The following is a 23,917-nucleotide window of genomic DNA, read 5'->3' on the forward strand; positions in this document are numbered from 1 at the left end:
TCCAACATTGCTCCCATCCTCTCTCTTTTTTTTTTAATTTTTCTTTTAATTTTTACAATGACATACTTTGAAGTTATGTTTTAATCACAAGGTTTTAAATTTGCACTGCCTAAAGCACTCAATGAGTAGCAAGCAGAAAAGCCACTGTTCTTCAGGAGTGATAAGCAATAAGAAAATCCCAAAATGTCAGTATTACTGATAAACATTACCACAAATCAATGAAAACATACTATTTTGCTTCCTAAGAAGCAGCAGGCCATGACTCAAATGCTCCAGTCTCTTCCATCCTTGTGGGAGACCTGCCTTAGCCGCCTGACTCAGCCTGAATTCACCATAGGTCAGTCCTGGTTGTTGTGGGTATTTAAGGGCTTAATCACAGGATGGCACTATTCTCTCTCACTCTCATTTTCCCTCTAAAATTAAATAATAATAATAATAAGACTGAAGAAAACTCATATGACTTATGTATAGAAGTAACAAAGTATCCCATTTGAGGTTGTACTCTATTTTTTCCCATAAATAGCCTGAGGTTAACATAGTTATATTCTATATCTCTCTGGGAGCATTCTGGATTTAGGAGGGGGTCGGGAGCGGATATAATTGAATAGAAAAAAAATTAAGCTTGGATCTATATCCTTTTTATGTAATTTTTTAAACGTGTATTTGCCTACAATAAGGTCTGTACCAACTGTTTCTCTTCTCTAAATGTAAGATTCTCTACATCTGTCTAGTCTATAGACCTTCTGTCTTTGGGTTGCAGCGTGACATCCAGAAGTTCCTTAGGAAGTCAAAGCACTTCTAAACCGGGAGAACTGGATGCAGTCCATTTGCTCTAGAGAAGAACAGGCGTACTGAGTTAGGCGGCAGCCCAACAGGATCTTCTTGCTAGGCGAAAGAACATACTAAGACACAAGACTGTCTTCCTTGACAAGCTTCTCCTTTACAGATTAAGACACCTCCTGTTATATAACAACTCTGTAACTTTGTTAGTAAGTCATATACAATAAATTTCCTCAATCTAACAGAGAAATGTCATTGGTTAAACAACCAACAGAACTGTATCAGTCTGGTATCTCTCTCAGAAATATATAAAAAATAAGAAATGATAAAGAAATCGTATTTTCTCATTTAGTATATGTTTTGATGGAACTTCAGTATAGATAAGTGGCTATTTTAAGGCTACTCTTCAGGAATAAAGCATCTGGAGTCTATTTTCAGGCCTAACTTATTTAGAAGTTACAACTCAAAAATTCTGAACCTAAACTCAAGTTCCTTTCTCTACTTGGACTTTGTTTTAATGTTCCCTAAAATCCCAAATAGACAACTAGGTTCATTCTTAACTTTTCACTCTTCCTTTATTTTCAAATTTAATGAATCTCTCTATCACACCTTGTAGTGAATTGTGTCTGTCCACATGAAGAGCCAGGTACGATAACTGGCACCCCTCTCAACTCTCGACTGTTCTAGCACAGTCGTGTCTCATTCGGAGGCCCTCTGTCTTCCTCAGCACAGCCAGCAAATGGTAGGCAGGAACTTGGGTATCTGACAATGCCACTTATGTACTGAGAATCTGGCAATATTCCCTCACCATCCATTTCTATGATGAACACCAAGCTTCTTTTATTCTCCAAGTGGCTCTCATGATACAGCACTAAGCTTCTTTACCGGACTACTTATTTCATATATTCCAATAATCACGTTGTATGTCTCACTCCCTGTCTCTAACGCCTCTACTCCTGTTCCTGACCTTTTCACCTATATAATTCCTAAGCATATCCTTTGATCCTCAGATGAAATCTTTGATAGACAGCTCTTTATAAATTCCCACTCCTCTGCTGCTGACACGAGTACACTCTTCGATTCTTTAATACATTCCTTGACTATCTTTAACATGGTATTTTCGACATTGACTTAGAGTATATATATATACTGTAAATGGCTAAAGCTACATTATTCATACTTGTGACCTTAAAATTCCCTGGCACAAGATAAATGCTCACTAAAATTTGTTTGAATAAATTTGGTTTTTAATAAGTTGTGTGAGCTTCCTGGGAGAATATAAGATATTGAGATATATTCATATTATTTAATAATTCAGGTGACAATTTCTCAATTTTAGAGCTTCTATAAGACAAAATAAACAAAACAACACAGAATGCTAAGGACAGCTTTCCATCTCAGTAAATGAATTCTCCATTCATCATACTCCTGTTAGAATTTTGATATCGCTCTTTACAGCTCCATACTCTTCATTTCCACATTCAAAATTTTTTTGCTTTACCTCAAAGATGTATGTGGAATCCTACTTTGTGTCACTGCGAACATTGTCCTTGCCCAGGTCACCATTTTTGGACACCTTGACCATGCTGTACAGGCCAACTGTCTCATGGTGAGCTTGGGCTCAACCCAGACCTTTATAACAGCTCTCTCATTGGAACTGCCTTTTGATCAACTGCATTCTACCAGTGATCTAAAGATACCCCACTGGGCCAGAAATGTCTTGTTCACGAAAAGGCTGGACTGAGGGGATGAGGACACAAAGCTGGAATTTCCAGAACTCAGTCATGTTGGATTCTGTCATGAGGGCAGAGGGCAGGATGGGGTAAGGAATCAAATAATTTAATCCTCATCTCTGAACCAGAAAGAGAGACAAGGTGACCCAGAGAGAGATTTTTAAGGATCATTTCTATTATTAAGGATTTGGTTCATTGGCGAAAAAGAACACAGGATGGACCTATGGTCAAAAGAACGTTCCAGTTCCAACAGGACTAAGCTGTATCTATGCAATAGACACCTAAGCACATCTCAGAGATAAGAACTTAGGAAAAACGCTTCAGAGTGGCCTAAGTCATATTTGCCAGGCTGCTTCTCCCCATCCCACTAACAAAATAAACCTATTCTCCCATGGGATAAGTACAGTGAAGAGAGATAAACCTGTCATTACCTCCCCCAAGAAGAAGATTCCCTTTTCATGGGATTGAATACAAAAAGCGAGAATACACAAAGAACACATTTTCACCCTGAAATTCTAAATGACCTGTGTACCTCTCACTTGCCTATTAATATTCAGTTTTGCCTTTTGTTAAGGTTTAAATATCTCTCTTAAAGCCATGCTTGATTCAACAGCATTGAAAAGAAGGACATTTAGAAATGGTTGGGTCGGGCCCAGTGGCCTAGTAGCTAAGTTCTTCCCGTGCATGTACCTGGATCCCATACGGGCTCCAGTTCATGTCCTGGCTGATCCACGTCCCATCCAGCTCCCTGCCTGTGGCCTGAGAAAGCAGTCCAGGATGGTGCTAGGCCTTGGGACCCTGCACCCGCATGGGAGACCCGAAGGAAGCTCCTGGCTCCTGCCTTCGGATTGGCTCAGCTCTGGCTGTCACAGCCACTTGGGAAATGGACCAGTAAGCAGATCTTTCTGTCTCTCCTTCTCTGTGTAAACCTGACTTTCCAATAATAAAATAAGTAAATCTAAGAAATGATTGGGTTCCCAGGGCAGGGTCTTCCTGATTGGATTAATGAAGTCAATGAAGAAGTGAGTTGGCATTCTCTCGAATGAGTCTCTGACTTAAAAAAAATAGTAATTAGTGCCTTAAACAGTAAGAATCAGGCTTATGGAGACAATGGTCCTTAGTTGAATCCAGTCATGTCAGATGATTTTATTCAATTTTCTCCTTTAGTCTATAAGGTTCATTATAAACATTTTCATTGCTATGGAAAAATCACATTTTGAAATCATACTCCAGCAGAGAAGGCAGCCTTCTTTCCCGACTTGTAGAATACGTGCTAGTGCACAGAGTTCAGTCACTGAAATTAGCTAATAAAGGTTTAATGATTGGTTCCTTATAATTAATTCATTTTCTTGACTTAACAAAAGAGAAAATGTGCAGTTCCTAAGTTATATGTGACTTTGTGAATGAAAATTTTCAAGCTGAGTTGATTCAGAGTAGATATTCAGTTTTAAAGGCTCACTGTAACTTTCTTGTTGCTTGTGATTCTTGTTATATATATATACATATATATATACATATATATACATATATATGTATATATACATATATATACATATATATATACATCTTTAAAAAAAACACAAAAATTTAAGTAACAAAAAAAATCCATAACTGTGGTTATTTGGTGAAGAAAGACAGGATGCTGCTTAGAACACCCACCTACCTTAGCAGAATGTGTTCGTTTAACTCCTACTACCATTCCCAATTTCGGCTCCCTGCTAACATGTACATTAGGGGCTCAGCTGACAATGGCTCAGGTACTTGGATCCCTGCCATGTAAAAAACCATGATATTTAAGGGATTCCTCCTGCCACTATCTCTATCTTCATCTCCATCTCTCCCCCCTTCAAAAAAAAAATTCATTTAGGGCCCAGGGCGGTAGCCTAGCGGCTAAAGTCCTCGCCTCGCATGCTCTGGGATTCCATAGGGTCCCCGGTTCTAATCCCAGCAGCCCCGCTTCCCAACCAGCTCCCTGCTTTTGGCCTGGGAAAGCAGTGGAGGACAACCCAAAGCATTGGGACCCTGCACCAGCGCAGGAGACTGGAAGAAGCTCTTGGCTTTGGATTGGCACAGCTCTGGCCATTCCAGCCACTAGGGGAGTGAATCATCGGATGGAAGATCTTCCATTCTGTCTCTCCTCCTCTCTGTATATCTGACTTTCCAATATAAATAAATAAATATATATATATATATTTAACCAATAGCCCATATTTCAACAGAATGTTAATTTATTACCCATTATTTGATATTGCCCTTTTTTAAAACAGTGTTCGTATGATCAACAGATTCAAAGGATAATTCCTATTGAATGAAAATGGTAGATAAATAACCAATGATCAGCTTTGTTAATACAGAGACCAGTGTGAAATGTGATTGGTGTCTGAGAATCCAGTCCATTCGTTGTTTGAGCTGTGTGACGCTTCTAGCTCTGGATCAAGTTTAGAGCTGCTAATTGTTTATTAAGCAGGTGCATAAAAACTTTTTAAAATTTTTTTTGTACTTAGTGCAACAAAACTAAAAAAGGTTTCAAGGTAACAGAGCTCATATGTCTCAAAGTTCTACAAACTGATATTTTAAGGGGAAGTGGATAAACATACTCTCAGAGCTTTAGACCCCAGTCCTGCTGTCTTCCTTGGTAATTAGAGCAGTTAGTTTTATGGGACTAAAACTGTAACACTTTGTAGTCTATGGATAGAGATTTGGGAGCTGAGTGCTCTACACTTTTGGGGGCAGGTTTTGAAAAACACAGCTCCATGTCCCCATTCCTGAAGGGTTTGGTTTCAGCAGCAGGCACCTTAGCAACACTTTCCCAGGACAGAGCACATCCATTCACTGCCCTGTAATGCCAGCGTCCCACTGGAGCACTGGTTTGCGTCCTGGCTGCTGCACATCTAATCCAATCTGCTACCAATGACCTGGAAAGGCAGCAGTAGATACCCCCAGTGCTCAGATCCTTGCCTCCCATGTGGGAGAACCAAATGGAACTCAAGGTTCCTGGCTTTGGTCCAGCCTAACCCTGGCTATTGCGGCAATTTTAACCAATGGATGTAAGATCTCTCTCTCTTTCCCTTTCCCCTCCCTCTGTCTAATTCTGTCTTTCAAAAAACAAAAACAAAAAAAAAAAAAAAAGAAGAAGAGGAAATTTTTAAGGAAAACTTCCCCAATGACAGAGGTCCTTCACAGATACTTCACTGGCAATGGTACAATAAGCGTGCCACAAAGCTGTTGCAGCTTCTCTTATCTGTGTACGGCATGAGGCCTGAGTTTACTGTGGCCCCTCAGCATTGGAACTCAGACATTCCCAGCACTAACTGGAAGATGACCCACCCATGCTGTCATACACAGATCTTGTCTTCCTCTTGGCAGGGTTCAAAGAAACAACAAACTGACTACAGAGCTCACATCAGTTTCTTTGGTTCTGTTTTGTACTTGACACCCTAGAGGGCCTTCCTATCTTTTTTTTTTTTTTAACTTAAGCTTTGCTTTTCTTCAAGAAGCCAGTGTCTGCAGCCCAGGAAGGTTGCCCAGGGAAGGGAAGCTCTGGAAGCGCTGGCTCTTCCTCCCCATTAAGGAAGGACCAACCCAGAGAACAGGAGTTCCTTGCAACCTGACCCCCGAAATCCTCAACCCTTCAATTTCTGACAAAAGAATACATATCTTCTGTCCTCACAGATAGTCTAAAACATGTAATTAATCATCACATCTGAGCCAGAGATGGGAAAACCAGTGGACAGCCAGAAGAGACTTCTACCAGGCTTTCCCAGGACAGATGGTGTTTGTGACTCAGGATTAATGAGTAGTCGGCAAGCAGCTCACCTTCAAATGCTCAACCATTGTCCAGGGGAGTCTGAGTTTCTGTGTTAGAGCAATATCGCTGTTTGCATTTCTTTATCTATAATCTCTGTGCAAATTTCCTTAAGAGAAATCTCTTCTTCAGTTTATACAGAGTTTCTTTCTTCCTTGCGGGCTTCAGAAAGTAAAGGGGGCAGCAGATGAGAAAACTAGAAACAGGATTTGCCAGGGAGGGAGAGGCCATTTATTTTGAGAAGCTGAATATACAGAACACAAAATCAAAAATTTCTCCTAATATGGTCTAGAAAATAGCAAACTTAGTCTCTGACATATGGTATGCTTGTCCTTATGCTCTGAAGCACCGAAAGGAAGATGTAATTCAAATTTGGCCCTGCACAAGCAGAGATGAGGAGTGTGGGTAGCGGACACATATGAGACCCTACAATTACAGAAGAAAAAAGAGAAGGACTCAAATAGTTGATTTCATTTTTTCATCTGGAAAATGCTTTCATGTCTCTTTACAGATCAGTCTGACTCTAGTCTACATGTCTGATCTTTAAGGTTACAGACTGTCCAAATGATGCAAGAGGGCCAGCCAACCCAGGAGCACACTCAAAGGCCACACAGTGGCCCCCAGTTGGCCGAGCACTCATGTCTACTTAACCACTGATTTTTGCCATCACAGAACGCTGAGTTTCTCACAATTTCCATTTTTTGACTGTCTGCAACACGCAGGATTGTCCCTTCCTCTTTTCTCTTCTGGAATCCTAACCCCAGCAGTTTCTGTTTATTTATGGTCCTGCTGCCCCTGACTGTCAAAGCGCAACACAGATCATCTCCAGCAGTGTCATGCGTGGTCTCTGCTGTTGTCAGCCAATGGCACAACTCAATGAACTACACAGGACAGGTGTAAAGTCAAGCTGTGCCTTGGAAACACTGGCATAGTCAACATTTAAAATAGATAACTTTAAATGCCTGAAAACTGGATCACTATTTTTATTATATGACCTTTAAAAAAGAATACAATTTTTTAATGCTGCATAGTAATACAAAGTATTTATGTACAAAGTATTTATACATTTATATAATGTATATGTACTTCCTGCTAGAAAACAATGCGGCCAGTTGGCCTGAATACCATTTAAGGTGCAAGGTAAGAACACAGCAGTTGAAATGCCCTGAGTTGGTAATTAGCCTGTATCACTCTGCTTCTTGACTACTGAACCACTGGGATTGTAGATGACTGAGAGCTGGCCATGAATAAGAAATTACTTTCAAAGCTAAGGGCTCCACAGAGGGAATAGCTTACACATTGCTTTGCTCCTTTTCAGGTAGGCAGTTGTTCAATTTAGGCTCAGCACTTTGAGTATCTGCTAATCTCACTGATTGCACATCTGCTGTGTGCTGCTTGTTGTAGGCCTGGAAATTAGAAAGTCAGAAAGGAAAATGCCGTGTGCCCTCAGGGATCTCACAGTTTAATGCCAAGTTCAGAATTGAATACAGATCATTTTGTCACAGATTTTACAAATCTTCTGATCAGAAAGAGCTAATAGCATAGGTAATGCTAGATTGAGGAGGCCAAATGGGAAGTCCTCTGATATTGGGTAACTAAGTAGCTAACAATTTGTCCAGTAACATGTAGAAAAAGAGGACAACCTTTGTGATTGGGGGAGGAACACGATGTGAGGTACACTTAAAACAGGAAAGGAGCTGCAAATATTGAAGTTCAGTTACACTAAATATATACTATACACTAAGATAAGAATTGGGAAATAAACAGGGACCAGACTGTGCTATGGGATTTGATTTTGTCCCAAGAGCAAGGGGTGATCACTGAAGGATTCTAAGGAGAAGTGATAAGACCAGATAGGTAGTGTTGAAAATTCCTTCCAGCAGCTAAGGGAAGATAGATCGGAGAGAGACTGTTTTGGAGGCACCGCAGTTAGAAGAAGAAATACGAAAAGAAAACAAATAAATTTGAGTGGATTCAACCACAGCAGCAAACACATACTTGTGCTTGCAACACAGGCTGTAAATAACACACAATGTGTGACTACAGTATGTACAAATCATGTTCACATGGGTGGTGAGGATGTCTGTGTGTACATGACTCAATCTAGTCGTTATTTTTTTTTCTTGCACCTTTTAAACACATACTTAATGTGAAGCTATATGCTGAGCTTGACCATCAAGCATTATTTCACAAATTTTCAAAAATTAGGTCTTGGGAACGGAGTGTAAAGAGTATTTTCTTTCACCTGTCACAGCCCGGTTTATGTATGAGAAGTCAGACAGAAAGACATGAAAGAACCACAAATTAATGTTTGTCTTTCCATTCAGATTATATTTGTACATATCTGTGCTTGAAACTATGCCAACCAAGTGATTAAATGCTACGAAAATAGCAGTGGCTACATAGACACGTCGTGAGTCATGCTGGGATTAACTGGATTTACCCTGCTTAACCAACGCTGCTATAATACTAGAAGTATGTTAGGTATGTCAGAACTTTTTGGCAGCGGGGAGGGAGTTTCCTTATTTATTAATGATTTGGTAAGTCTGGTTAGGTTGTTGGTGGAGAGTGATATGGTATCAATTGCCTAAAGCATTTAGATTACTAGATTACAGATTAAGGAACATTTCCACATAAAAATCCGTTTACTACATCACACAGTTAGCAATGACTGATAAACAAAAGTAGCTTCTCTGCATCAAGCCCTAATCCAGTGTCTGTATGTGTGTGTGTAAGAATGACTATTTTTTTTTTTCATTTAAAACCTCATTTGCCCGAAGGTAAGCATCCTCTAAACAGAAGAACCAGTGTTCATCTCCAGAAGTTCTGACGTCAAAGGCTAGGCCCTTTCCTCTATCCTGTTCGCTCTGTTACACCTGCTGCCTCTGGAAGAGGCCCCTTCACTACTGATTTGCTATGCCAGGATTCAAATCCAGCTCTGCTTGCCTCCAGAATGCAACACTTTCAGCATCTTATTGTGGACTGTTTTGTACTTAATAATGCAGCCAGTGAGATTCAGTGAGGTTGTCTATAAACAGCTACTTATTCTCAAGAAATTAAGGAATTTGCTCTAGAACATAAATGTGCATAATGCATCCTTTGCTGAGAAAGCTATGCTATTTTAAGAGAATTATCAGTTTACTAGCATAATAGACTAGCATAATTGACTTGCATTCTGCCTCAACTGCTGATTATTTTGCTGCAGTCCCATAGCAATGGGTTCACAGAAAAGAGACAAGGCATGATTCATGAACATTTGACCGGCAATTGTTACTAGATGGTGACCAAATTCACCTGATTGGAATATTCCAAGAAAGCTGTAAAGAAAACATTTCACAAACCCATAAAAGCAAGATAGTTAACGAATATTTCATTAATATCAATCATTTAAACACATTTAATCAAAAAATATATTTAACATGAAGTAAACTTTATGTTGGCGTTCTAAAATAGGTGTTGTACAATTATATTGTAACTATATGTATACCAGTTATAATTATGATGAATACACGATTCAGTGATTTGGGTACTGAGTTTTTTGTTAACAAACTTATTTCAGGTAACCTTGAAATGTATGAATAAAATACATCCTAGAAATTCTATAAACATAAATAGTGTACTAAAATAATAGAAAATAAGCAGACTTAAATAAGCAATCATTCAAATCTTCATGCATAACATCTTTTGTAAGATTTTCATGAACTCTTATAAAATCATTTCTAAAGCAATATTCCCAAGTATAACATCACTCTAAGGTTGTTAATGTTTTTATCAATATCTTTGGTTGATACAACAATATTTTCCAATAATATATAGAGAAAACTTTATTTTCAACATTTTTAAAGCTTCTGCTTTCTCTCTCCTTTCCTCTCTATTTCTATCCCCATTAAAATTCCTAACTTGAAGAAAATTTTCTGTACATAGCAAGTCCCACTGCCTTTACAAATTCTAAGCAGCAAGAAAACAATTATTCAAGTTTAATATTTACTTAGAAGCAATTTCAAGCCCAACAAAGATAATTTTTATATAATCTTAAAAACATGAGCATGCTGATAAAGCCTATTGGTTTTAGAGCATAATTTTACCATGTTTAATGATACCAACATCTAGAGTTGCTTTATTTTCCCCAATTGCCTATTAGACACTTAATCAGAAATGCAACTTGAGCCTGTCTAATGAAGTAGGAACTATTTATACAAGGTTAAGCTTTTAAATCCAAAATGTTTACTGAATACCAATTATGCATATGTGTCTATCAAGTGCTGACTACAGAATAACAACATGCTTCCATTTAGACTAAAATTTTGTTTAGCAATGAAAAAGCAAAGATCACTGAGTATTGCTTTTTTCCTTCCTAAGAATCATTAGGTGAATACACTGACCCATGAGGCAAAATAAATTTTCCCCAACATGTGAATGTATCAATAAAAAGATAGGACATACCCTGGCACGTCCACTGAATCTTGTGCTGCTAAGCCATTTCTGAACTCATGAGAACAGCTTCCTTATACATCCTAGAAAAAAAAAAATGACCTGTAACTGACAGAGTAAAGGATTTCAAGTGTTCAAATAATATTTTCCATAGATGAGAAATTATTTTCAATTTCTTTTTCAGGTAATACGTATTGTGGCTCCCTGGAAAAGTGTATCTTATTGATATCAGAACTAAAGGCGCTAAGAATTTCACAGCTTCAATGGTGTCACTTCACAGTACTTTGTTTCATCAGGATAGTGATGCACCTTAATTACAACTTAATAACAGTCATCTTTCACACTTAGGTAAATGTTCGCAAGCCCAGTGAAGTTGGATTTATTATTACATTGCATTGTTATAGTGAACCTGTGAAATGACCATAGAAAGCAAAAAAGGCTAAGAAGCACGAGCTTGGCATTGTCTGCATTCAAATCCTAGTCCCAAAGCTCTCCCAATGAATGTCAGCAGCAAGTTGCTAAATGTTTTGTCATTTCTTTGCATCATTTTTCCTGTCAGTGAAAAAGAAGTAGTAATATCACTTACTCTTGGGCCGGACACAGTGGCCTAACGGCTAGGGTCCTCTTCTTGAACATGCCAGGATCCCATATGGGCGCTGGTTCTAATCTCAGAGACCCCGCTTCTCATCCAGCTCCCTGCTTAAAGCCTGGGAAAGCAGTCAAGGACGGTCCAAATCCTGGGGACCCTGCGCCCGCGTGGGAGACCCAGAAGAGCTCCTGACTCCCGGCTTCGGATTGGCACAGTACTGGCCGTTGTGGTCACTCTGTCTGTCTCTCCTCCTCTCTATATATCTGATTTTGCAATAAAAATGGATGAATCTTTAAAAAAAAAATCACCTATTCTTTGGACCATCATGATGACTTGGATCAATTAATGAACAACAGAAGCTTAATAGTGTTCAGCATATGGTGAGTCCTGCATGCATATCCAAAATTGGAGCCAAATTTCAGATTGCATGTCAGACTTTCCCATTGTTACCACAGTGCTTACTTGCATCCACCATTCTATGTAGTGATTACTGGACTGGAAGCTAAAGGACTACTTCAGAATCATATTCCTGCATTTTCACAAATGAAAAACAACCGAGGTAATAACCATGTCATCATGTAAACTATTTATAGGAAGCTCTTGTCTCTGCAGGATTTGGTGCCAAGAGAATAATACATATTTTACATGTCATGTTGTGTCTAATCCTCACAGTAGACTCATTGATCCCTACTTAACAATGAAGGCATAGGGTACCAGGAAGCTAAATTATGTAGCCAGTCAGAGGATCAAAAGCTGTGTAGCCAGTGATAGGGATCAAAAGGGAGTTTCACATCTGACCTAGTACTGGTACCTGTGGAATGAAACAGGAATGTGCTTAATCATATCAAATGATCTGATTCACAAATCTTTATCTTCACCAGAAGCCACTGGCCTGCCACTAATAAAACACAAGCAAACTGAAACTGAAACTAAAGCTAAACGTTTTAGAAACTTGCTTTTTTAGAAACTTGCTATCTATATATTTACTTGAAAGGGAGGGAGAGAAGAAGAGAGAGCCTTCAAATGCTTGCAATAACCAGGGCTGGCCTAACCCACAGTGAAGAACCCAGAACTGAATTGTGGTTTCCCACCTGGTTGGCAGAAACCTAATTATGTAACTTAAGCTATCCTTTGCTGGCTCTCAGGCACGCATTAAGCGGATGCTAGAATCAAGAGCAAAGCTGGGAACAGATTCTGGGCATTCTGATATGGAAAGCAAACATCCCAAGCAGTGTTTTAACCTCTGCTCTGAACATCCACTCCCTCAGAAAGTTGTAACCAAGCAAAAACTGATTAATCTCCTCTGGTTAGGTCCAGTAGACATTCCAATAAATCCAATGTGAAGAGAAAGTAAGTCAATAGGCTTCTTAAACTACCCACATTCTTACATAAGGCTTTCTTCTTTACAACCCGTTATTATTCTTCTAATAAATGGGTTGAATTACCTTTTAAATAAATTTTAGCATTTATAATTCAAAACCTGTCACTTTCAAAATTTTCTTTTTTTCTAATCCAACATTAAGTAAATTTTTTTTACAATAATAATTTTATGAGACTATTTGGAAACATTTTCAGTGCCTTGGGAAACTTGAGATCTCTGGAGAGACACATTTTGTTATTTTATTCTTGTTATGACATGCATATGACTTGGCCACCTCAGAGAACAAACCTCACAAGACTCTCTAAAATATAATCATCAGAACAAAAGTGGGAATTAGACTTTTGAACAATGTCAATGAAAGTAGTTGTCCCCTGCTGTTCAGGATTCAGAGTGAAATATCTGCTGCCATCTGATTTTGTTGCTCTATAAAACTGGCTTGCATACTGAACATGAACCAAACCCAATGAGTGACCCAGAACCTTACTTTAATAGATGCAAACCTCTGATATAATTAAATAAAAAAGAGGAAAAAGGATGACCAAAGAATATGAGGACATATTTCCTGCATCCTGACTGTTGAGTCAAGTTTTTGCCAGTGTAAAAAATTCTAAGTCACCAACAGTATTCTGGAGGAAAAAGAGAAGAAGAAAGGAATGGTAAGCACAGCCTTCCCTAGTAATCAGCTTTTATGGCATCCCCACTTTGTCTAGCCCAGGTTAAGTAGGGCCACGCTTTCCCTGTGTTTTTGAAAGAACACCCTCTCCTTCCTTTCCTGTCATCAAATCACACCAAATCATTGCACAGGGTGAGCTAACAGAATGCAGAGAACTCAGTCTCTGTTCTCAGACAGACCACTACGTTTATAAATGTAAACTGTAAACTATACCACTTTGTTATGTGGGGGTCAGGGTACAGGGCTTCTGTTAGATAGAGGAAACCCAGAAGAATCTCCTAGCTACTGGCTTCAGATTGGCTGAGCTCTGGCTGTTGTGGCCTATTAGGGAATGACCACCAGACAGAAAATCTTTCTGTATTTCTCTCTATATATATATCTGCCTTTCCAATGAAAAATAATTAATTTTTTAAAAAAAAGGGATGATGGGAATATTTTAACAACGGGTAGGACAGTAGCTAATACACAGTATCCATAGTGTAAAATACAACTGTACCATCCTAAGAAAGAAGGGTTGATGACCCAAAGTGGAGCAGTGATATAAGGCTTAGGAGTTATATTGATATTGACCAGATAGAACTGGACAACCCAAGGGATGATTAGAGACACCAAAACAAGATGGAGTTAAAGAAGAATTCCAGAGCTTAATGGAAAAGTGAACTCAGTGATACAAAAAGACACAATGAGTAGAAAAGCTGGTCTAAACTTGATAAATTCTTTTGATACACATTTTGTTTTAGTTGCTACTGAGAGGCCATTAGAAATGGAGTCCTGGAATCCAGGAGAAAGATTTGATCTTCGCAGAGACATGATGATTATAGCCAGAAATGGATGGATTTGAGGAGCTGAAATGAGTACACGGGGATCAATAGCCTGAGACCTGATGTGTCAAACCCAGAAAGGCCTTTCTGAAACTCAGATCAAAGCCCCTCGGTTCAGGTCTAGAGTGCAGAGGTGTGCACAAAGTCTCACAAAGTGTCTCACTCAGATGAAGAGAAGTGTTGGTACAGCGTCATTAAGATACGTAGATTTCTTTTCATTCTTCTATTTTCTCTGCATATGCGCTGTCTTGAAAAGAGTCTATTATCCTTTCTCCTTTCTCCCTATCCCTTTGTACATGAAACAATGATTTAAAGCTCAAGGTAGCCTTTGGTCATGTCCTCCAGCGACACACAATTTATGGAATGAAGGTATTTACTGGTAGTTGCTGGCCATCCTTGGAGCTTCTAGAAGAAATGACTATTTAGGTATAAGTTATATAAAGGGGCACTTGCAAATACCCAGAGGAAATCTATTCTATGGCTGTAGAGATGGTGTGGCCCTCAGATGTCTGTACCAGGGAAAACTGAGTAAGGACAAGGGCACCAGGTTCATTCATGAGATTCTTGAACTATAAGTTGTCCCTACAATAGGTCCATTTACCTTTTGGAGATACTCATCAGTAGTAGTCTGATGTTGATGAATAGTGAGAAAGTGTATGTTGAGTAATTGAGTTTTTAAACAGCAGTTCTTTATTTTCTGCCGTGATACTTTTGGGTTTTGATAACTTGGCAAAGAGTCACTTTGTCACGGACTTGCTCATGAATCAACTCAAACTTAATAGAGCTGGAATTTCCCATTGGCCGGTTTCATGATATCACTGTGTGATTAATTGTGTTGATAACACAATACTTTGATTATTGACACAGGGGTGAGCTGTGAACATGGCAGGGGGTTCAATCAGAGGAACATTTTGTCACTGACACTGCTTCGATTTGACAGTGAACCTTGAAAATAACAAGCAGACAGATTATCAATGGACACTGGTTCATGTCTCAGCTGCTCCACTTCTGATCCAGCTCCTTGGAAATGGCCACTGTTTATTCGATGATGGTGTAATGAGCTCCTGCACACAAGTGGGAGACCAGGAAGAGGTTTCTAGATCCCTGCTTCAGAACTCATCTCTGGCTGGTGGCCATCTGGGGTAGTAAGCCAGTGGATGGAAGATCCCGCTCTCCTTTGCTCTCTTTTGTTCTCTCTATAATTCTTTCATTTAATATAAATAAATTTTTTAAAATAGAAGTTCAAGGGAGAAGTTCATTAGTAAGTGAGAAACTGTCAGCTGAGCAAGTTAGAGCCTAAACAGGTACAGTGACCCACTGACAGATTTTACAAGGACAACATCTAACAAAGACAGTAGTACTGTGTGATGGGGTGCTCCTAGCTCATCATACTATAGGTTCTTCCATTCACATAGGAAAGAATTAAAGGTAAAAGCATAGAGATATACAGGATGCATCTGGGGCAAAATTAAAGTGCAGGTTCAAGAGCAAAAATCTATAGCAGAAGGAGAAGATCCTGGATTATGAAAAGTCTCATCCGTAAGATTAGCATTACAGTTCAAACCTTTCTGAGGCAGAGCCGATGACGTTCAGATTGGAACACAGTTCAATATGCAGAAGGGCACTGAGTTGTGGATGCACAATCCTCTTGTCATATTATGCTGTCCTATCCATGAATCATATAAGGCCTGTGTTTCTTCGAATTTATATTGTTTTTAATTGACAAATCATAGTCATGCCGCAAGAATGTAATGCAATGTGATATTTGAAAATATGGAGTGATTAAATCAAGACAACAAACTTCATCTCCTCATCCGACATTTTTATGTGGTGATACATTTGACTGATGGTGTTTCTACTGCAAGAAATCAGAACATGTTCCTCAACTGGAGCATTATATCAAGGGAAATTAAGGTAATGCAAATAATCAATTAGATGAACAAATTATGTGGAAAAAGCAACTTCTATGTATATAAAGTTGAGTAAAAAATCCGACAATTTAATGAAAATAAACAACTACTTGCTTTAATTTGTTATGGTAGAAAATGGCAAGGTGGCTATCTAAAGCAGAATTGCCTTTAGCTATAGATACAACAGATGTGAATTGAGTCGAGAGAGCCAAATGCTCAGTGGTGTTGCACAGGAAATGTTCAGGTGGTACATGATGCGGTATCTGCAAAGGAGCAGAATCTAAATGTGTCTAGAGAAGGAAGAGACTCACAGAGCAGGCAAAGAAAGCATAGTATTTATACTACTGTCAGGTTCAAGTTCGAGAACAGGGTGCAGTATTTTGCAGAATGTACTGGAGGTAAGCAAAGTCTCCACGAAGTCTGAGAAATGCACCATGAGTGTGCACCGTGAGTGTGTACTGAAATCAAGACGACAAGCTATCTGCAAATAGTGACAGGAACCACCAAGTGAGCCAGATGCATTCTATCATAGAAGTGCATGCACTGAGGCACCTCTTCACCAATAAGAAGGTCCACAGAACCTTAGGACAACAAGTTCAATAAGGAAGAATTATCCTTTCTTTCCTGAACTTTATCTTGTGATATCTGACATTTAAATATATGAATATAAAATATGCAGATATGTAAATATATAAATATATAAGCTAATGCACCAGAAAAAATTCTCTGCCAGCAATCTACAGACTAGAATGGATACAACACAAAAAATGTAAATAGATGTTACTATCTGTTCTTGCACCTTCTCTTGTGCAGTGCCTTTAGAATAAAGCTATGCATAACATGCCTATAATAAGATAGAGGAATATTGATGCTTTCCTTAAGCCAATAACCAGGCTATACAATCACAAGTCTTAAGGGTTCAACATGAAAAGAACATTCAAATCTATGATTTTCTGGAACCCTGGAGGCACAATTAAGGCTGCTGAAGTTTTAGGGTTTCCCTAAAAATGTACCCCAAACTGGGCCACTTGGAAAACAGAAATTATTCTTCCATAATTCTAGAGGCTAGAGGTATGGTCAAGTGTTGACAGGGCCATGATCTCTCTGAAACTGTTTCGGGAGGATTCTTCCTGATGTCTTCCAGCTTCTGATAGTGTCAGCAATCCTTGGCACCTACTTTCTAGTCGTCCTGACTGACTGCTTCCACTAGCTTGATTCATACCAGTTCAGCAACGAAGTCATTCAATGGTTTATATAATTTCTAGATTTTGCTTTTACCTTTCCCTCAGCTTTTATCTTGAGGCTGACAGCTTTTGAAAATAAAACCATATGGTATCAAGGCAGAACACAGCAGGGCAAGCAAGAATACTTTGCAATGGTAATTTACTCAGCTGCTGGTTAACAGAGATGCCTTATTTAACGATTTTTGGTTGCCAGACACAAAGAGTTTACTTCCCTTCCTTCTTTCCTTCGCTCCCCTTTCACACTTTTTCTTTCTCTGTCTTCTCCGCTCCCTGATACGCATTAGAACTCTAGGAGCAGCACACTTGATCCTACTTTCCAAGCCACATGCTGCAAAACCTTGCAAGGTGGAGTCTCGATTTCCAGAGGGACCAACTCTTTGGTATATGATTCTCAGGATAAACAGGAAAACCTTCAGGAGTGCCATTTGTCATCTCCCCTCAGCCTCCAGCCTGTGACTCCAGGGATGATGGAGTAGGAGTATTCAGGGTCTGCATATGTACCTTAGCAGGCTCTGTCCTGAGACTTTAGTCCCATATTCCTTTCTCTGAAGGACGCAGGGATCCTAGACAAGATCAATTTTCCACCCTACCCTTTAACTCCTGTTTCCTAATGATCCCACCAAGAACATGTTCTTCCTCTAGTAATAACAGATAACAGTTGCTGGCACTTGTTCCCTGCTGGAAATGTCTCATACCCGATGAAAGAGGTTATTAACTTCACTTTATATCAGAAAATTGATCATCAAGATAGCCAGTGATGTGTTCAACATTAAATGATGACAAATAGCAAAATCGGGGTTAATTCAATCTGGCAGAACTCAAAACCCATCCTTTTGCCTCACTGTACTGTTTCAATTTTTTTTTAATCAAGTTTTTCCCTTCAATATTCCTTAAAAATTTCAAAAGTAACACATCTTCTTAGAGTGAAATCTGAAAATTTCCAGGCATCTCCTCTTCTACTCAGCATCACCAAGACAGAGATAGGGACAATGTGCCACACATAGCAACTTGGGGCTTATCCTTCTGAACTTTTCTCCATGAGTAGATTCATAAATATGTATTTCTTATGTATAGCTCATGTTTTGCTTTTTTTTTTTTTGCCACTAACATAATGGACCAGAAAGTCTGCAAATAGTTCAGCAATTAAGATACTTGATTCACTCATTGGAGGGCTTTGATTTCCAGCTCTGGCTCTTGATTCCAGGTTCCCCCCGCCCCCACTGTAGACCCTAGGAGGTAACCCTGATGGCTCATGCAATTGGGTACCTACCACCTACAAGGGAGATCTGGATTGGATCCCATACTCCTGGCTGTGACCCCAGCTGTTGCGGCCATTTGTGGAGTGAACCAATAGATAGTGCTGCCTCTATACATTTGTTCATTTTCTCTCTTTCTCTTCCCCCTACCTCTCAAATTAAAGAAAAATCTTTCAGGGATTTTAAGAATAATAATGGCTGATAGAATATGCATGAGCTTTATATATGTAAAGCATTACATGTAATACTTACAAAATTATTTTACTCTTTTAATATGATGTTTACATAGTTGATCAGGGTGGAAAGGATTGAGGATTAGGGCAAAGTAGGTGATACCATGGTTTCCAAATTTTATTTTGCTTCTTCCTGTACCTGATGGGAGGGGGAAGATAAGGGGAAAAGCCACATCCAGCTTCCCAACTGCCCCAACACCCCGGGATGGGGAATGGCCATCCTATATCAACCCAGGGTCCCCAATGTGGAACATGTTCTGAGAGTTCTGCTTAATGGTTTCAATAGTTCTGAAATGCTATCAGTCTTACCAATCCAAGGAAGAGGAAATCTTTTCAATGTCCATTGGCTGACATAGTTGACCTTGGAATCTCCCTTTGCTCAGATATTTGCTGTCATCTCTTGGTTGGGGTAGTTGTCTACTTTGTTCCACCCTCCTTCCTCTGGTATGGTACCATATGCCCCTGCAGGCCCCAATGGGCCACCATATCTTCCAGAGTGCATCTGCCTTTGCCATCCACTGCTCTGTCCTTTCCACTGAGAAAGGCGTTCTGGGCCACTCAACCCAGGCCCCACTATAGCTCTCACTCTCAGGCTGAGCTGATCCAAACCCAGGAGCCAGGAGCCTCTTCTGGGTCTCCCATGCGAGTGCAGGGAGACAGAAGGAGGAAAAAAAAGGCACAGAAGGAGCTTCCACCTGCTACTTCACTCCCGTTAGCCCACAGCAACCAGGACTGGGCCAGGCTGAAGCCAGGGGCCTAGAACTCCATCCAGCTCCCCTACATGGGTGGAAGAGAGTCAAGCACTTGAGACAAGAGTAGTTACATTTAAATGCATTTAAATACATACTCCTGCTGAATCTACAATGTTACTGCAACGATCTGTGTATGGACTGAATGACCAACACAACTGTGTTCTGATTCTACTTTCTTTGAAAGATAAAGCAATCTGTAATTAAAAAAAAAAAAAACGTAATCTGCAATAATCCTTTTCAAAATGACAAATGCCTCCATGGGATATACATATCATTCTTTAAAATCTGCCTAAGGAAGGAAATATTATCAATTCCTTCAGACATTTACTCTAAGTGCCTTCTGGTGCCAATATGTCATTTATTTCAAATGTTCAGATGTTTTCCATTCTGATTTCACTGACTATACTTTTGTCTTCCATACTTCAAGTGATATGTCTTATCTAGCCCTCCTCCTTCAAGAGGGTTCTTCGAGTCCAATTTTCCTATTGAACCATGTGAGATCAAGTCTTCTTTGTCTTAAATCCATAGGTTGTTATTTTCCAAATCTTTCATAAAAATTACACACTTGTTAGAGATTCCGTTTTGCAGGAAGCAGACACCAATATGGACTTGGGATAGTAAAAGTTTTCCTAAGTGGAAACATCTGAGTAGGAGTAAGCAAAGAAAGGAATAAGCAAAGACTGGGTTTAGGAATTCTCAGGTTGGAATGAAAAACAAAGAAGGTGTCTGCCAGGAGGAGCTCTGGATCAAAGGCTAACTGTCATGGAGGTCTTCAGGCAGAAATGAACAGACCTTTGCAGCACTTTGGTGCCCAGCTACTGGCTGAGGATTTCCCCAAAAAAGAGCGATTACTCATTTTCAAACCTAAAATGAATCCTGAAGCATCAACAGCTGGATGCCTGAAGACAAGAAGCTATCTTGTCCTGGAGGCATCTGAGCAATGCATCTTGCTGACATTTGCAGTAATGCAGCATATGCTGCCATGACTTTGTCCTTTACCCCTTCAGAGGCTCTCACTCTTTCCCTGTGTGCCAATGACTTCCTTATGCAAGCACCCTGACTTGTCACTGCACATTTTATCTGACATGCTGGCCCACGTACATGGGAGGACAGAGGGCAGGGGGTTGTCGCCTCAGTGATAACCCTTTGCCAATAAAGAAAGGGAAATAAGAAACAAAATGAGCCAACTCACTCTCTCCTCAGACAGCATCGTGTATGCGTGCTCCATAGTCTCTCACAGGTCTCCAGTGTGACTGAACCAGTCACTCGCAGCTTCAACATGCTCACGAATGCACTCTTGGATGACTTCTGCCCTGTCTCATCTCCTCACACCCTCCTCCCCCACCAGCACCACCTAGGATCCTCTCCCAGAGTTATTCACATGCACAATTTCACCTAAGCTCTGCTGTCTTGGGGAACCCAGTCTGAGATTTACATGTAGGACAGTGCGAAGTTAACAGAACTCTGCAGGAGCCTTAGGAGCTTGGAACCTGAGGGATACTGGGTAACTGGTCCTAATAATTCAGAGGAGGTCAAAAGACTTGAAAAATGTACTCAAAGAATTAATGGAATAGTTAGGTGTAAAACTGAAGGGTCCATTTATTGCACTTTGAGTTGGATGAATGTTCATTATTAAGGGAATCTGATCAGCATTTAAATTGGACACAGAAAGATGTTTCTCATAGAAGTTCTGTGTTTCTATATAGGATACATCATTCTCTACTGTACCATTAAAGTAACATTCATTCACATTCTCACAATTTGTTGTAAAAATGATTGCACTCATTTGATTACATATTTTTATAGCAAACCTCTCATATAGCTCCGGATTTGTAGTTCTACTTCATTATAAATAAATCAGGGCTTTAAGTATTTAGATCTTACTTTCCTGTGGCTAAACTGTTAGTAACTTGAAGAGATAAACTCATCTCTTTCTGTTTCCAAACTCATCTCTTTCTGTTTCTGATCATCTTGCCTCTTCATCTAGTTTTTCTCACATTCTCAATCTCACAAGCAATCTTCCCCATTCTAACAACATCAATACATTTTCCCATATGTGTACATTTTTATGGTGTTACATTTGCATTCTGCAGAGTTCTAGGTGGGACTAGCACATTAACAAATAGAAGAAACAAAACTTGTAAGTAATTTGAATAATTAAGTTTACTTATTAGCTTATCTATTTCCCATCAAAGCTTTTTACAAAGCTGCTAACAGAAAAATACCTTATTGCCCTAGCTACTGGGTGATCTTCTGACTAAATTAACATCCAAGAAAAAAAATTAATTTAAAACTAGAATAAGAAGAGTGGAAAAAAAGTCACATGAATAGTCTACACACTGGAAAACAAATCCTTAATGATTCCTCCTCCCTCAGACCTGTACAGAGAAAAGCCATAATTATTCTAAAATTAATATTTAATACAGTGCTTACCACGTATGAGGACTTAGAGGGTAAAAACTAAGATCATTAAATTCTCTTTGCAAAGTAAAATATCTAATCTCAAGTTTCATCAGTGGAAATTAAGTCTGTTTTCTTCTGATCAAACTAGTATATGAGCAGAAATGAATGGTGCAAGTAGAAAGGAAAGGACATTGAGAAGTCAATGATTTGCATCTTCTGTCATGGGCCTGTTCTCTCTGACGATGGAAATTATCTATTAACACCTTTATGATCCAGCACGATGTAGCTGGTACTGCCTTGCAGGCTGAGGTGACAGAGGAACAGAGGTCCTCCTTGACTACCCAGATCCACGTCTCCAAACGACTGAATGTCTACTCTTCCAGAGAAGCAGACACATCCGCTTTGGTGGGAGCCAAGGAAACCTACAGAGACAAGGTCAGCATAAAGTGACTCTAATTCTGATTCTACTTGTAATGATTTAAGACCATCATTACTGCTTAGGGAAATAACCAAAAACATTTGCCTCGGCTAACCAATATGAAAAGAACCAGTTCTTCTTCGAAGGACAGCTTGTATCCTGGCTGGCCTATGATACCTTGCATGCATTTTGAACTGCTGAATTGGGATCCCTGACGTACAGCTTTGTTTGCATCTTTCCAAACTCCAAACCAGAACAGACCTCAATCAGCTAGTATCTGCCTGCCACTGGCAGTTTCCCCTAATGGACTAGGGAATTTGAAGATTTCAATAAGCAGGGAATCATACTCTAAAAATCTCCCCCGCCACAAAAAATGAAATTCACTTCATTAGAATAAAGTAGGCTCCTATGTTCCCCATCTCAAGTGCACCAGTCAAATTTGTGACTACAGATCCTTGAGTTGTTCTAGCCAAATAAAGGTGTGAGGATTTTTCACAGTTACAAACATTTGGGCAGATTCTATTTCATGAATAAGCTCCTCTTTGGTAATAAATAAATTTGGAAGCATAGATTTCTTTGTATCATCCAAGAGGTGAGTTTATGTCTAGAGCTGTCACTGTGACTTGGAAGCAAAAATTGATTCCAAAATCTGACTCTAATTTTACCCAGAAAGTAAAATTTATTTACCTAGGTTTACAAATCACAAAATCTAGATGTATGAACCTCTTTCAACTGGATCACTGCTGGATATTTTCACCAAAGAGGAGACATATTATAAGTGTTTCTTTTAGCAAAGCTTCAGTTTAAATTATTTTGTATAGAACATGAGAATCCTCAAGACTCCTTCCACAGATCACCTTCATTCTGTTAGGTAGGAACACCACTAAACATTTCCATCATTATAAAGAAAGTATTGTATTAGTTACATAAATCACCCTTGATTCACTTTTACTAGATGGTGCCAATTGCATTTAAGGAAATATTTGGCTGAATAATAACAACAAAAAACATACAGCGGAAAACGGAGGTACAAGAGTACAAAGCTAAGTCCAAGTCACAGTCTAGTAAAAATCAGAATTTCTAGTCGAAAATCTCTCTACATGATACAGCACACTCGCCTTGAGAATCTATATATTATGTTTGGGAATGTGTAAAGCCTGAGTTTCCATAATTGAGAGACTCACCATCAATCTCGTGGGACAGAATTCACTCCAACAATTGAAGAGAAATGGAACAATAAAGGCCGTAGGTGACATCACTTCACCACCAATATAATCACCACTGTGATATTTCCTTTACATAGAGAAGAAAAATTTGCTAGATTATCACAGCTTGATGAAAACGTCCTCTGAGACAAACTTTTCACGTGAACATTGTTGTCCACAGGGCAGTAAGTTTTTGTTCAAATATTCCTGAGGCTTTGATGTAGAAAAAGATGTATCATAGAATTATTACAAATACTTCTCTTTTCTCTGCAATATTTTCCCA

General features: G+C 39.2%; 1 long non-coding RNA gene across 1 annotated transcript; it reads right to left on the reverse strand.

The window, feature by feature from the left end:
• Window positions 1-6,421: 6,421 nt before the first annotated feature.
• On the reverse strand, window positions 6,422-23,702 carry LOC121154667. The gene is made up of 3 exons (XR_005883575.1): window positions 23,614-23,702; window positions 10,762-10,832; window positions 6,422-6,480 (listed from the first exon to the last, which is right to left on the reverse strand). It is a non-coding gene; the product is annotated as an uncharacterized LOC121154667 (long non-coding RNA).
• Window positions 23,703-23,917: the final 215 nt, after the last annotated feature.

The sequence above is a fragment of the Ochotona curzoniae genome, unplaced genomic scaffold (genome assembly GCF_017591425.1).
Source record: "Ochotona curzoniae isolate NIBS_2020 unplaced genomic scaffold, NIBS_Ocur_1.0 contig_2754, whole genome shotgun sequence".
In the NCBI taxonomy this organism is placed as follows: domain Eukaryota; kingdom Metazoa; phylum Chordata; class Mammalia; order Lagomorpha; family Ochotonidae; genus Ochotona; species Ochotona curzoniae.